This window comes from Vulpes lagopus, chromosome 3 (assembly GCF_018345385.1).
Source record: "Vulpes lagopus strain Blue_001 chromosome 3, ASM1834538v1, whole genome shotgun sequence".
NCBI lineage: Eukaryota > Metazoa > Chordata > Mammalia > Carnivora > Canidae > Vulpes > Vulpes lagopus.
The window spans coordinates 154,354,579-154,369,959 of NC_054826.1; positions in this window are offsets into that span (position 1 = coordinate 154,354,579).

A 15,381-nucleotide genomic window follows, 5' to 3' on the forward strand; every position below is an offset into this window, starting at 1 on the left:
ACCTTTCTCCTTCCCGGTAGTAAAATGCAACCTTTTGACCTCTCCCTATCCAGGCCAGCAAGCTGGCAATTCTATGCCGAATCATGCATCCGCGAAGCTGCTAAATGTTACCATGTATTTTGTGGATAAAAGCTTTCAGAATCACTGTTCCTAGTTTTAACCTGTTAAAGGAGGAAAGCATAGACAGAAAGTCGTGTGGATGCCTGACTTGGAGAAACTTCCGCATGGAACTTGGAAGCCATTCCAGGATCACCTGGTTCTGACTAAAACAGCCCAAGACAGCTGTGAAGTCCAACCTGCATGCTGTTGTTTTAATACCTCAATAGGCAACATGGCCTCCTTCACTTAAGTAGAGAAGAGTGCTCACCAAATATAGCACATGCTCCCTGACACTTTCCAGTCTCCCTTGAAGGTGTATTAGGGCCACTGACTCCACAGGGCATCAGGCTGAGAGATGAAGAGAAACCATGGTCTGATGCACTGAGGACTAGTGGTGAGTTCCCCACAACCTCTCTTCTGCTTCCTGAGCAACCAGGAAGCTGGTTGGCACATTGAGAGGCTGCACAGATGAGGCTGCCCTGGAGTTACCACCTGAAGTGGCTTCTTTCCTGTGGTACCCAGGAGGGTTTCACCAAGGCTACTTTACTGTACCAACTAATACAACCCACAAAACTAACTTAAGGCAAATCTTCACTTAAACCTCCTGACCCTTCAAGTTATCCATCCACTCACTGACATATTTCTCCAACTTGCCATCCTTGTGTCATGTGATTGACTTCAGTCTTCATTCTTCTGAGACTGCTTGCTCAAGATGACCAGTGAGTGGTCTGAGAATATCAAACCAACAATTTCTTCTTAGTCATCAACCTTTTAACTTCCTGAAACATTTGGCATTCAGCATTAAAAACCACCTTGTTTTTCTTTAAATTCTCAAGTCCCTGGGTTTTGTTTTGTGATTCTATCAATTAACCAACAAGTGTCTGCTCAGAAACTATGTACCCTAAAACCGTCTGTGTCACTTAGTCTCTGTTCCCTCCATACTTTCCTGCTGAGTTATCTTAGCTCTATCCAAAGATTCCCTAAGCTTTGGTTTCCTAATCTATAAAACAGGAATGACAATATTCTCCCTTTTAGCTTCTATGAAGATCAATGAGATAGTATTTATGAAGGAATCTGTGACAAAACATGAACCATGAGAGTTGTGGAGTCAATCTCCTTCACTGGTATTGTGAAGTGACAACTATTCAAATTACTGTCTGCAGTGCCCATCTTTACAGCAATTTCCAGTCTTACTTCTTAATTTCTAAAAGAAATTTCAAATAGAACATTCACACTCACCTCAAATTCTAATAACTGAGTTGACAATTCTCCACTCCACTCCATCACAACCATTCGCCCCCCCAAAAAGTTTCTATTTTTACCAATGGTACTAACCCAGTCATTAAGGCTTAAAACTTGTGATTAAGCTTCATTCATCGAGGTCTCTTGCTGCTTTCTTCATTCCAGTTCTGCTTAGTAAAACAGTAACTGAGTCAGAACACTACAATAGGCAACGTAACTGTCAAACAGATACAACCCCAGCCTTCAAGTTGGAGAAGTACAGAATGCAATGAATGCACTTGTCAAAAGAAAAAGATGAGCAAAATTTGAAGGTTTAGCAAAGGAGGCTTGTATTTTATTGCAACACAAGGTTGCAGCCAGAGAGATAATGATAAACTCTCGAAAAAGTGGTGAAATTAATGATATGGAGGAGAAATTTTAGTGGGATTAAGGATAAAGGAACTGGAGGGACTAATAGGTTGTTTTGTTGTTACCAATGAGGGAGTTCATAGAGTAGACAAGTCATGGGTACTGACAAAGGCCAGCAGTGGCCTTGGGAGAGGACTGTTAAAACGCAAAAGGGTTTTGTTTGGTTTTGTTTTTTAAACAATGAAATTAGCTGTCAGATGTATTATCCACATGGAAGTTGAAGCTGTCCATGGTGGGGTGGAGAGGAGAACTGAGACATGATGCCAACTTCCCCACTAAGAAGATGTGTTGCCAAGAGGCAAACCATGAGAAACCTTGAACAGCAGGAACAAACTGAGGGTTGCTGGAGGGGAGATGGGTGAGGGGATGGAGCAACTGGGTGATGGGTATTAAGGAGGGCATATGACATGATGAGCATTGGGTGTTGTATGCAACTGATGATTCACTGAATTCTACCTCTGAAACTAACAATCCAGTGTATGTTACCTAAACTGAATTTAAAGAATTAAAAAAAAAATAAAAAAAGAATAAGATGTGGTGACCAGAACACAGCAGAGGATACTCAAGAGACTCATCCAGACCATGAGCCTCAGGGTATTTTGTGTAAATGTGGCTTAATGTGAAAGAGGCAATGGGAGAGCTAGGAGAATGCCCTCTATAGAAGAGCTCCATATCTTCACCTTTTTGTAATGGAATTTCGCCATCCACATAAATAATATGGGGTAGAATTAAAAATTGGTTGGGTTTCTAAAGTAACTGAGTTACCTCACTCTAAGAGTTTGTCATATTGAAGGAGGATTTCAACATAGATTTCAAAGTCACATTAGAGAAACTTCTAGTAAATTTGTGAGCTGTTAAAATTATTTACCTTAAATAAATCTCAAGAGTCTTCTTCATTGCTTCTAACTTACACAGGTCACTAACCAAGACTAACAAAGACCACCTACAAAGAAAGCTAAAAATTTTATTGGCTGCATCTTAGTCGTGTGGATAGCATCCAAAGATTTCTAGTCCCCCAGATTTCATAGGACTGTGAATTTATATAAACCACTAACATTCTGAGGTTAGTGGTGCAAAGAATAAACAGAGAAAGCTGAACGGATAATTCAAGCTGTGTAGCAATTTGGAAAAAGTAGTTCTATCTCAGATTAATAAAATGGAAATTTGCTTCTAGAACTATGTTGCTTCCTGCTACTGCCAAATCTCTTTTGCATTTGTATGATCAAAAACTCATAATCCTATTGAATGCACACAAAATTGGATAATAAAGTTCTCCAAGTGTTATTGTTAGTATCTGCTCACCAGTATCAACACAGAGGGAAAGCTGCATGCACAGAGGATGTTACAATACTATAAACTTCTGAATATTTTTAATATTTTATTTTCACTGTTCAAAAGATATGTCCAAATTAAGAATTGAAAAGTCATTTGATCACAGAGAATAGGCATATCTATCACATAAAATAGTAATGTGATTAGCTATTGACTGTATGGGAAAAATAGAAGTGTTACAATTTGTATTTTTTGCATCAAGAACTGAAGAAAAGTTTGGCTCCAAAACCAATAGTTGTTCTGAAATGGCTTATTTTTTTCTTTTTTTTTTCCACAATATTATGTTTAGGCTGTGAAGTAAGGTTTTATCATATACTAATACCATAAAAGGAGAATATCGTGCAGGTGGAAGGGAATGTGTTAGAGGGAGGGAAAGAAGGCTGATGGTGATTAAAAGAAATTGATAATACAATATCGATTCTCATTTCCTTTTTCATCCCCAAATTGCCATCAGACAGACCACACAAAAACCCCTAAGACAGCAAAAGTTATGCACATAAACTCTTTCATTGAATCCAAATGCAGCATATTAGAAGAATCTCAAGGGCAAATGTTTCCTTTGGAACATTAAATTGGTACAATACCAAGTGCATTCTTTTACGAACCCTTAAAACAATATGACTCATAGAAATCCTATGAAGTAGGATGTAATTAGGGAGAGAGAAAGCCCCTCTACTTTCAGTTTTATCTGAATTTCAAAATCATTTGACTAGGAGAGTGGGTAAACTTCTCTCTTACAAAGGGAATACAGTACTTTAAAAATGAAATAGCAAGTTTTGTTTCATTCTGTTTTGTTGTGTTTCTGGAGGTATAACAGAAATGGAGAAGTTCCTAGATTTAATTGAATATACCTACTGAATGGAGGCCATGCTGGTATTGAACAGTGCAGGAAGGGGGGAGGGTGAGGTGAGATGTGAGGTGCGGAATGGCATTCTGTAATGCATCCCCTGTTCAACGTTACTGAATAATTTATGTGCCAGTTGCTTGCCACATGTTTATCATATAGATTATGCATATACCTTTTAGACAATGAAGAGAAACAGATATAATTTCTTTTTCATCTCACTCTGGAGATGAAAGAAGATTTGTAATCATTAAAGATACGTAGCTGTGTTCTAAAATAGCTTAGGTGATGCTATGCAGCTTAGAAGCCTGCATGCATGATGCTGGCATCGACGCTATTCTGTGCCACTCTTAATTTAGTGCCTCTAACTATTCATTTTATTCCATCCAAAAATCACTGCCATTTTGCTTTACTGAAGACACAGTATTCAGCATCCACATTACTTCTTTTCTCTAATTCCAGGAGAGAAAAAGGAAAGTTTCGTGTTTAAGAAAATATAGCCCACAGAATTAAAGTTTACAAGGAAAAAAAGGTGAAAGATTCCCTTAAAAAAAATTTTTTTTTAAGCATGGAAGTATTCACCATAGATAGAGCAGAAAGGAGAAAACAACTAGACAGTTGGAGAGAGAAAGTAGAAAGGAATAGAGAAAAGCCTAGATTGATATAATATCCTACAGTATTAAATTTTTAATCTCTTACCGGAGCAAGCAATTCCTCTCTGTCGGACAGTGTCATCCTAATGCCACCTCCCAATATCCTGATGACTTAACGTGACCCACAGAGCTTCTCTTGGTTATGTATAGTTTTCTAGAAATCTGTGGGTCCATGGTAAGAAATCACTACAGTAGGTTTTTCTTGTTGTCAAGCAAAGGCTAAGTCATTAATTTCTTGGTATTTTTTTCCTTGCTCACAAATTTATAATCTGTCCTTTTTTCTCTTTTTTAAAAAAATATGGCTTCTAACACATGGGCTGAAGAGAGTCATCAATAAGATGTGTTCTTTGAAGAGAGACAATAGTATCTATCAGTTTTATATTAGCTAAGGTGAAAGGAAAGCTCAAATATGAAATAATCTTGACACATTCGAATTCCAAAATTTTCCATGTTTCTCACCTAAGAAATTTAGGGGGTCGGGGAAGAGAATATTAAAGATTAACAAGAGATAACTTCAAATAATATTTAAAGGACGATAGTTCTGAAAACTCTTCACCGATATTGAAAAACCTCACTGGTTTAAGAGGGGTTCATTATACAACGTGGGCCGGGGAGCTAATACACAAGGGCCCGGGAGACAGTGATGAAATAATACTGTATATGCTCTAATGCACATGCAAACATTTGGCTGAAGATATGTATGATTTTCTGACATCAGAGTGTGATATTCCATAGACCTACCATACGGCCCCATTATGCAGAAGGATCCACTAGAGAACTCCTGTTATGAAGCAAAGCTGAGATATCTGCCTCTTTTATGCAGGCAATATTCCATTTTAAAATGTTTTCCAATCTGGCTCAGAATAACCCCCTCTGTGAACCAAATGTGTTCGTTACCAAATATTCTCCATGGTTTTCCTCCAAGGACCGAGACAGCCTCCAGGTGTTAGTAATGACCTAATCATACAAAAGCCAGCATATTTATCTCCTCTTACCCCCAAGAAAATGTGGATATGCTTCCTTCTTAGTCTACTTTGCTTCGACAGCCTTCATACATCTGCTGATTATATATTTGTAAATCTCTCCTTTTATCTCCCCAACAGATGCATGCTGTGATGAGAAATGCCGAAGCACACATTAGAAGCAATGATGGTTATCAGCCTAGCAGAGGCTGATGGGCTTCCTCGGATCTCACCATGGAACCAACGGAATGCCAGAAAATGATTGGCTGGGGAGCTCTTCCACATTGTCAGGAGCATTGGAAAAAAGGCTGCAAGAGAATGATGAGAAAAAACCGGGAGAATGGCAAATGCTTCACTGAAGCAATCTGTTACGTGCCTCCTTGCAGAGTGGGACGCCTGGCCTGAGATCAGAGGAGAGGCAAGGGGGCTGGGAGGAAGCAAGCTAAGGAAATAGAAGCCGAGGAGAGCAGGACAGAGAGCAAAGATTTACAGCATGTTCTGTAACCGCACTAATATTTTGGGCTTCTCCTGAATTTAATCCAACTTCCATGTTACCGAAAATTTATTATTTCCCTTATGTATTTGTAGAAAACAGACAGAAAATGAGTAATAAAAATGGAAAGAGACTGGGGGGGGGGGGCAGAACAAAGGGAACCACAAGTTCAATTCCTATTCCTCCTCCTTCTTTTGTCAGACTAAGTAAAACATTTAACATCATCAGCCGATATTGACTGATTCTCATCATTTTGAAAGCGGCTATTCCAACCTTTTAGAGAAGGGCCCGGTCCTTGTGCCAGTTATTGGCCAACGTATGACACGTACTAATAGCACTTCAGGGACAATGGCCTTTCGATGACCATCAGGTACCAGTGCTTCTAAATTGGCCAATTTCGTGTGTCAGGGGGCCAGAAGACATACAATCACATAAGAAAAACACTTTAATCCAGTCATTATAAGGTAGGAGCCAAACAGAGTGGCTGAGGTGTTTATGGGTATAGCTGTAATTTCAGCCTAGGTTCATTCAGTCAAGAAGATTGTTTCCAGTCTACTAGAAAACACTTCCAATAAGCTTGAATTACAACCTCAATATCTTTCTCTCTTTTTTTTCCAGGTTAACATGTGAAATAAAGAGCTTTCCTCTGTGTCATAGTTACTTTTACTGCCTCCAAACCAATGAATATCTTCCCCTCTAGAACAAAATACCATTGTTTCATTTTAATCTCCAATCAGACTGGTAGTAACCAAATTGGTTTTGAATTTTCCCTTTTCATTTACTTTTCTGCAATTGATTACTGGCCTCAAAAAGATGAGAAGATAAATTTCCGCTGCCATCTTCTATGGTAGTTCTCATTCATTAGGTTTTTTTCTCTTCTTCTTTCCCTCACCCTCCAATCTCCTCCTTGCCTATTCCATCAGCCACAGCTCTTAGTGCAAGCTCACATAATTCCTGTTGTGTGTCTTTGCGACATCTAATTTGTTATGATGTATTATGCATGCAAATGTAATTGCAGAGGAGGAGTTAAGCAGAATGACAGCTTAAAGAGGCATATTTTTTTGACTCTGTCACTCCCAGAAAACAGCATAAAGAGATCTGGGACAACTAAATGTCGTGATGCAACCATTAGAATGTCAGGATATCAAATTAAACAATAGAACTGTCCTACTGAACCTGCTTCATCTGTCATAGGCAATGAGAGCCCCAAACAGAGAAGAAAGCTATATGAAGTCAAGGCAGTTATTTGTCCTCAAATCTGCCTTTAATTTTTACATGTGAAGAACAAAATGGAAATTGTGCCTTCAGCACAATTCTTTTAGTGAGAAATACACAAACCTACTTTGTCAGACTATATAATTACTTGTTTTCAGACCACTTAGTTTGTAAAAATTCATATTAGCAAAAAATAACCTGAAGGTTAACTGAACAAATCTTAATGGCACCAACCACAATTTTAAAAATTGAAGGATCTTATGTTGATCCTATGTCTGAATAAGAAGACTATACTGATACGGGAAATAACTTACTTCTTATAAACCAAGTACCATAGAACACGACATACCCATTCAAAGCTAAGAGGATGTGCTTCTTAAACTACAGCACTAAAAACGATCTCAAAATTATTAGTTTATTAATATGAACTCTAAAATTTGATCTCAAATAGAAAGATCTTGTATAGAATAGATTTCAGACAATAAATTTTAATTTCAAAGAAAAAATTCATTGACCTGACGTTTACATGGTAAAAAGTGAAACGGAGCATTCTTGTACTGGCTCTTAATCTGGAGCACCTTCCCATGCAAACCAGACCTTTCCCTTTTTCAGATCCACCATTGCATAGGCTCATTATTTCTAAAGACCTAGACATGTTTGGAAGATATTCACAGAAAGGGGTTTATATATAGGGAGGAAGAATCCATAGTTGTGTATTAACATCTACACTTGAGTAACAATAAAGCTAGGAAATGAGCCAGTTGGCAACAAATATATCGCTACACCAGCTAATTCCATGGTCTTAGAAATTAATTCCTATCCAGTCACGATTTAGACATTTATGGGCAGTACGGGATGAAGAAGATGTGCTCCCTTAACATAGAGCAGAACAGACACTGAGAACAGCAACCTAGGATGAGTAGCAAAGCAGAAACTCAGGCCTAAACTGGGCTTGGCAAAATTCTGAGAAGCTGGGATCCAGCCTGGAGACTGGTTCCTTCCTTTCTTTCTCTCTTCTTAAAATGTATGTACGTATATGTATATTTTAGGACAAGGCGTCAGTCTTATTTTCATTATTAGGCTTGAAACCAGATTGACCCAACATAACAACTTTATATTTGAGAAAATGCAAATCTTGGGGGAAGATCCAGACAAGCCTTGACATTGCACTACCCTTTATATTCAGTTCCCTGCTTAAACCTAAGACAGCCTCCCCCTTATACCATCCTGAACTACAAGATGAATGAATGAATACAAGATGGAAACCAACTCACACAGTAACCTGTACTTTCAACATATTTGCTGCTGTAATGACAATGAAGAGTCCCATTTGGGCTTCTACTTCTTAGAAACTCATTTTCGACTCTTTTTTGTTCTTATTTATGGAATAAATGCTATCCAAATACACTGTAATTAAAGGGAGATTGACTTTGCAACTTGAGACAAGTTTCAGTAATGTTGGAACGTACTGTGCAGCTCAGATCAGCTTTAAAAAAAGGGCAGTTCAGACAATACATCAGTGCTATGTGACCCTTGTCAGCATATTAAGGGAGTGGTTCAATACCAAACTGCACTGGATTGGAAGGGAGAAGAAGGAGAACAGAGTCTCTTGAATGGCTGGGGATCTAAAGCAGTGGACATTTCCTTGCATGACGAGAGAGCTGTGCCAGCTAGTCTTCTGGTTATCTAACAATCTTGTTTCTTTCCCTTAAATCCAGGTCAATCTTTGCCCTGAATTAAAGTGGGTCTTACCACCAAAATCTAAATTACAAACACAGCTGCTTAAGCCTTACAGAAAATGGTGGTTCTGGGCAGCAGGATGATTCATCAGAATGCATCCCTGCAAGAAGAGAGCAGCAGGGCAGGGTTATAAAAGTGTCTTTATTTCTGAGGTTGCTTTCTCAGTAGCCCTACCAGTCTGGTTCCAGCTATGTCCATAGCAGCCCCTATTAGCCTCTGTGGGCTCCTGCTAGTGAATTACTACATTACCCTGATGGAAAAAAAGATTACGATCTAATAATATGTCAATGATAGTATCCAAAAATTTCTCCATAATGATGTAAGTCCTGGCCTGTGCCTATCTTCTGGTTTTCCATGCTATCCGCTCTAAACTTCAGTGATGGCTGGTTACTACACACTGAATAGACTATGCTATTTAACAGCTTCACAACTTTGTGTATACTGTTTCCTCTATGGAATACCACCAGCCCTTCACTCATTCTTCCTCTTGGCCAAATTGCTTCCTGGATACTTTCTCTGACTCTCCAGTAAGACTTAACGAGCCCATTGGTGATTTGCTTGCGGCACATGACTCCATCAAAGCCTCTACCACACTACTCTAAGACTGTTTACTCACCCCTTCTGCACCCAGACAGCTCCCTGGAGTCCCGAGTTCTCTCCATTATATCCAGATTTTCCTAAATTCAAATCATGAGTCTCAGGATTAAGATAGAAGAGAAGTAAGAAAAATAGGAACATTTAGAAAGAATTCAGCTACAACCACTTGTGGCCAAGGGGAAAAATAAAGGCAAAAGCAGTATTTAAAAATCTGTCCTGTAAGTGCACAAAGTGATATTTAAAAGTCAAAATTTTAGGCTACTGCTGGTACTACAGTCTGAGGAAGGACGCAGCAGAGGAAGGAGGCAGGGCTGAGGGAGCAGCAGGCCCACCACTTGCCCACTGCCTGAGTATAGATGAGCCAACAAGACTCACACTGAGCACCTAAAATATAAAATTAAATTAAATTTAAAATTAAAATCACAATTTTATCAGTGGTGAAGAAACTTGTAGTTTTTTTTTTTTAATTTCAAAGTTACAATTTTAAATCACACTGCCTAATGTTACTGTGAAGTCCAAGATATATAATCCTCTATAAATGCATTGATGGCTTCTGATATTTAACACATATTTTAGTTAGAACACTTCTGCCACTGATATCAGCAGGGGAACAAAAGCTCTTTCCTTTAATAAATGGTAGTTGGACAACCATTTGAACAGTGTGAACCACCAGCCACCTTTAAGAATATTCATCACCTGCCTTGTTAGACTTAGATGCCATCCTATGCTGGGAGGCAAACTGGTGAACTCTGTGACTCCTCTAAGTCCTTCTTAGCCCTCTGATTTTAGTTCTTTGATTTTCTATTTATGATCTTCTAGGGCAGAGGAATGGAGTTGATTTATTCACATTAAGTCCATTGATATATTTTGAATAAGGTATAGAGGAGGGTTCTGAGTGACTCCTCACTCATCTGAAGGTCTGTGACCTGTGAACTGCCTCAAGGCTCTCTCTTCAACCTCTCTTTGGGGTATTCTCAACCTTTTTAAGCTCTTTCTTAAGCTCTCCACTCTTTGGATGAAGATTTCATTTTCGGCATTTGTGGAATAAGTCCATCCATTACCAAACATGTGCCTACTTCACTAATTAATAGGTACCTCTGGTAAATAAGCAAATAAAGCAGTAAGGACAGAACTTCATCAAGAATATCTCAATGCTCGTTGAACATCTGTGATCTCAGTGTGTAAAGTACATAGCCCCCAGGTAACACTACCCTCTGAACTGAGTTAGCTCACATTTTTTTCCTAGCCCATCTGTACTTGTCAAGTAAGAGCCTGATTCAAAAACGAAGGACTTCTCTACATGTTCGAGTAGTCATTTCACATCTCCCACTCTAAACTCCTTAGACTCCCAGCTACCCACACACATTCCTTTCTTATTCCTCAAGGAAACAGCAATTCTTCTATGATTGTAGTAATTTCTCTAGAAAGGCTATTTCTTGCAATTTGAGAAGAGAGCCCTTTTTTCCCTCTTCTGGGGTGTGTGCACTTCAGAGCCAGTGGTTACGCCACATGCAAGGTGGAGTGAGTGCCTTGTGGAGGTGGTATCACATCTTCTGAAGCTACCCAGAAAGGGAATATCATGGGTAGCATTTTTAACAATCATCAGTTAGTTGAACAGCAGAACCAAATGGCTATATTCCTTCTGTACTCGTGGAGTCAAGTTTGTTTTAGTAAATCCTGTGGAGAAGTAGAGCCACCGAGTTTCTCTAGAAATAACACTCACAAATTGAAATATCACTATTTATGAAAATAATCCTCTTACAAGATGATTTTGTACTCAAGAAAAGTATTTTGTTTTTTTAACTTGTTCCTGAAAACATAATTTGGAATTGTGTAATGGAATTTTGATCAAAAGTGTGAATAAGTTTCCCGCAAGTAACTATGAAGCCTTATATCCACTCTATTTCAATAGTAATTATTTCTCTCAATCACAGTGCTTTACGATTCTTATTCTTACAGATAATAGAGAAAGCTACTATATGAAGTATAGTTGTGAGACATCGTATTGATGAAACTTCTAAAAGTTACTTTTTAACTTTTCATAAATACTAATTGAAACCAAAAAAAAAAAAAACATATTCTTATTCTGTTTTTCTTGTATTCCAAAAAGACAATGGAAAAAAAATAAGTCCAAGAAAGTTTGCATTTATTAAGTATCTATTGTGAATCTGGCCCCAGGGTAAATGTACAAAAACAGCTAAAAAAAAAAAAAGAGGGGGATCCCCGGGTGGCTCAGCAGTTTAGCGCTTGCCTTTGGCCCAGGGCGCAGTCCTGGAGACCCGGGATCGAGTCCCATGTCGGGCTCCTAGCATGGAGCCTGCTTCTCCCTCTGCCTGTGTCTCTGCCTCTCTCTCTCTCTCTCTCTCTCTCTGTCTATCATGAATAAATAAATAAAAATATTTTTTTTAAAAAAGAACTGCAGGGAAAGACACTGCTATGTTAGGGTCACCTTTATTCCTTCCAGTATGCTGGTAATGCTGGTAAAAATTAGCAACGTCTATTAGTTAATATGGATGTTATATAGCAAACAAACTGCCAAATTTCATGGCTTAACCAAATGAAATTTAATTCATGACTCACATAACAGTCTAATTCCACCATCCCTGGTGAGCACACAGCTTTCTAAATTTTAATTTACAGACAAAGGTATTTTTATACTACAGCTCTGCCTTCTTCTAGGGTCTTGGAAGGGTCCTCATTCAGCTAGAGGATGGGGAAAGGGAAGAGAGATGACACACAAGAGATGTTTAAGATCAGGTCTGAAAGTTGTGCCTATCACCTCTGCTTAGAATTGGGTTCCGTGGCCACATCGAACTGCAAAAGGAGGATAGGCAATGTGCTGTAGCTGTATGCCCAGGAAGACGAGGGAAAGAATCTGGTGAGCACGTAGCCATAAATGACTTCATGGGAAGAACAGTAAATCAAAAGGCAGAGCTTTAGACTTTGTGGTACTCGGCAGCAGTGTATGATGTAGGGTAAATTTTTGATAGTTTTGGGCCATAATTTTTGCATAAGTCAAGTTAGGTGTGACATTCTGATCCTGCATCAGGAAAGTATAAGAGCTTATTTATGGAAGCCTAGTGAAGTTGGAAGGAAATTAAAATATAATTGTTGCACACTGGAAAGTGCTACAATAAATCTGTATCAAACATACTTTCTCAACAGCTTTACTGAGATATAATTGACATACAACACACTGCACATGTTTAATGGACAAGATTTTCCCACACACACAAAACCACCACAGAAAGATAAAGATATCCTACATCCCTAAAAGTTTTCTCTTGCTATATCCATGCCACATTTCTAGGCAACCACCAATCTATTTTCTGTCACTTTAGTTTGCCTTTTCCAGAATTTTACACAAAAACAAACTTGCTTTTTGACTGACTTTTCATTTATCATAATTGTTTTGGGATTTATCTATATTGTATATATCAATGGTTCATTCCTTTTGATTGTTGAGTATTCCACTGTATGGATAGAACACAACTTGCTTAGCCCTTTATCTGTTGGTAGATATTTGGATTATTTCCAGGTTTTTGCTATTCCAAATAAAGTAGCTATGAACATTTGTATACAAATATTTATGGGTATAAGTTTTCATTTTGCTTGAATAAATACCTAGAGGTGGAATGGCTGGATCATATGTTCCTCAGGTTCTTTTTTCTATTTTTTTCTGGCTTCTCTGGGTTAACTGATCAATTTTTATGATTCTGTTATATCTCTTCTATTGAATTATGATTTATATGTTTTTAAACCACTTTGGTCATTGCCACATGGTTTTTCAATGTGCATTTTCAAACTATCTGAATCAAATGTATCTTCAAAAATATACCACTTAAGTTGTAATGTTAGGATTTATAAAAATACATCTCCAATCTCTCCCTCATATTCTTTGCAGGATTGTAATATTTTAAAAACATATACACTAAGCACACATCCTATCATTATTTCTGACTAAACAATCAGTATCTTTTGGGATATTAAGCTATAAGAAAAATACAAATTTTAATTTATTCATTTTTCAATATGCCTCATTTCTTCTGATTGATATCATAATACTTCTCCCTGAAAAACCTCCTTAAAAACAAAAAAATTCTATCTCCTTTAAAATGCTATGCAGAGTAGGTCTACTAGAAATGAATTCCTTTCATTTCTGTGTATATGAGAAAGTATTTCTCTACTTGTAGAGGATATCTTTGCTGGGCATAGAAGTCTGGGTTAACAGGCTTTTGTTTTTCTTCTATCGGCATGCTAAAGATGTTATGCATTTGTCTTCTTGCTTCCATGGTTTCTGATGAGAAGTCTGCTGTAATTATTATCTCATTCCACCATATATAATGCATCTTTTTCCCTCTGGCTCCCTCCAAGATTAGCTTTTGTATTTCATTTACAGTGGCTTAAATAGAAAATTTCTGGGTGTGGTCTTATGATATTTATCCTACTTCATGTTGTCTCATCTTCTTGGACTACTTTGCATGTCTGTCACTAATTTTGGAAAACTTCCAGCATTTACTTCTTCAAATATTTCTAACACCTCATTCTCTCTCTTCTCCTTCTGGAATTCCAATGATGGCTGTATTAGACCATTTTGTATTGTCCCACAGCTTTTGGATGCTCTATTCTGTTTTACTTTTTATCCCCCCACTCTTCATACTTTGTGTTTCAGTTTGTGTGATCTGCTGCCTTCTCTTCAAGTTCACAGATTCTTTTCTTGGATGTGTCAAGTCTACTGATGAACCGATGAAAAATATTCTTCATCTCTATTAGCAAGTTTTCCACTTCTTAGACTTCCATCTGATTTTTCCTACTTTCTATTTCTTTTCTAAAATTACCCATCTGATCCTGCTTTGCAATCTAAGTTTTTCATTAGTGCTTTTAACATATTAATATTTATTTTAAGATTTCAAAGAGTTTCAACACCTGTGTAATATTGAGTCTAGTTCTAGTGATTGATTGGTCTCTTCTTTTTGGATGCCTCAGAACTTTTTGTTGAAAGCCAGACATCTTGTGTAGTATACTAGATATTGAGATAAATATTTCTATGCTTGGAAATAACCACTTATTATTATTATTATTATTATTATTATTAATCATTGCCAATTTGTGAAGGCTTTATGTTAGTCAGTTGGGCTGTGTTTGAGATCTAGTATTGCTATGACTGATCTCAGTTCACCACAGGCTTCAAATTCCCTGAGTGATATCTGGGGTTTAGGTGGTGGGATGGTTCCCAAGGTAGGTTTTAAAGTGTCTGCTGCCCCCCTTGGTGTTGTGTTTCCCAGTACACCTCTCCCCAAAGAGAATCTGTTCCTTGAAGCTCTCTCAACTATATTCCTGTGTTATTTTTACTCAACACTTAATTGTAGGTGGATACATGGTCTATGAGTCCAGCTGAGATCCTTCATAAACACTCTTGACTCTCTTTCTGCTGTAATGTTGAATCTGGAACTTAACTCTGTTCCTCCCCAAATGTGGTGCTTTTTAAGAAATTTCCTTTCCCAAATTGCAATGGGTTTCCACCAGTGCCCTAAGGCAACACATTTTTGTTGTTCTCCACCACCACTACCCACCCTAAAGGTTAAGGCTTTTGATCAGAGAGAGAAATAGGAAAAGCAGTTCTGAGTAGAATTTTGGCAGTGGCCGTCCTTCACATTTCTCCAAAGAGAACCATGAGAAAACCTATCTCAGGACTCTATCATCCCTGATAGTGCCTTATGGGGTTAAGGCTTTTCTTGTAAGAGTTAGAATGTTATTAATATCTGAAGTCCCCAGGAGCTTTCCACTCTGATGCCA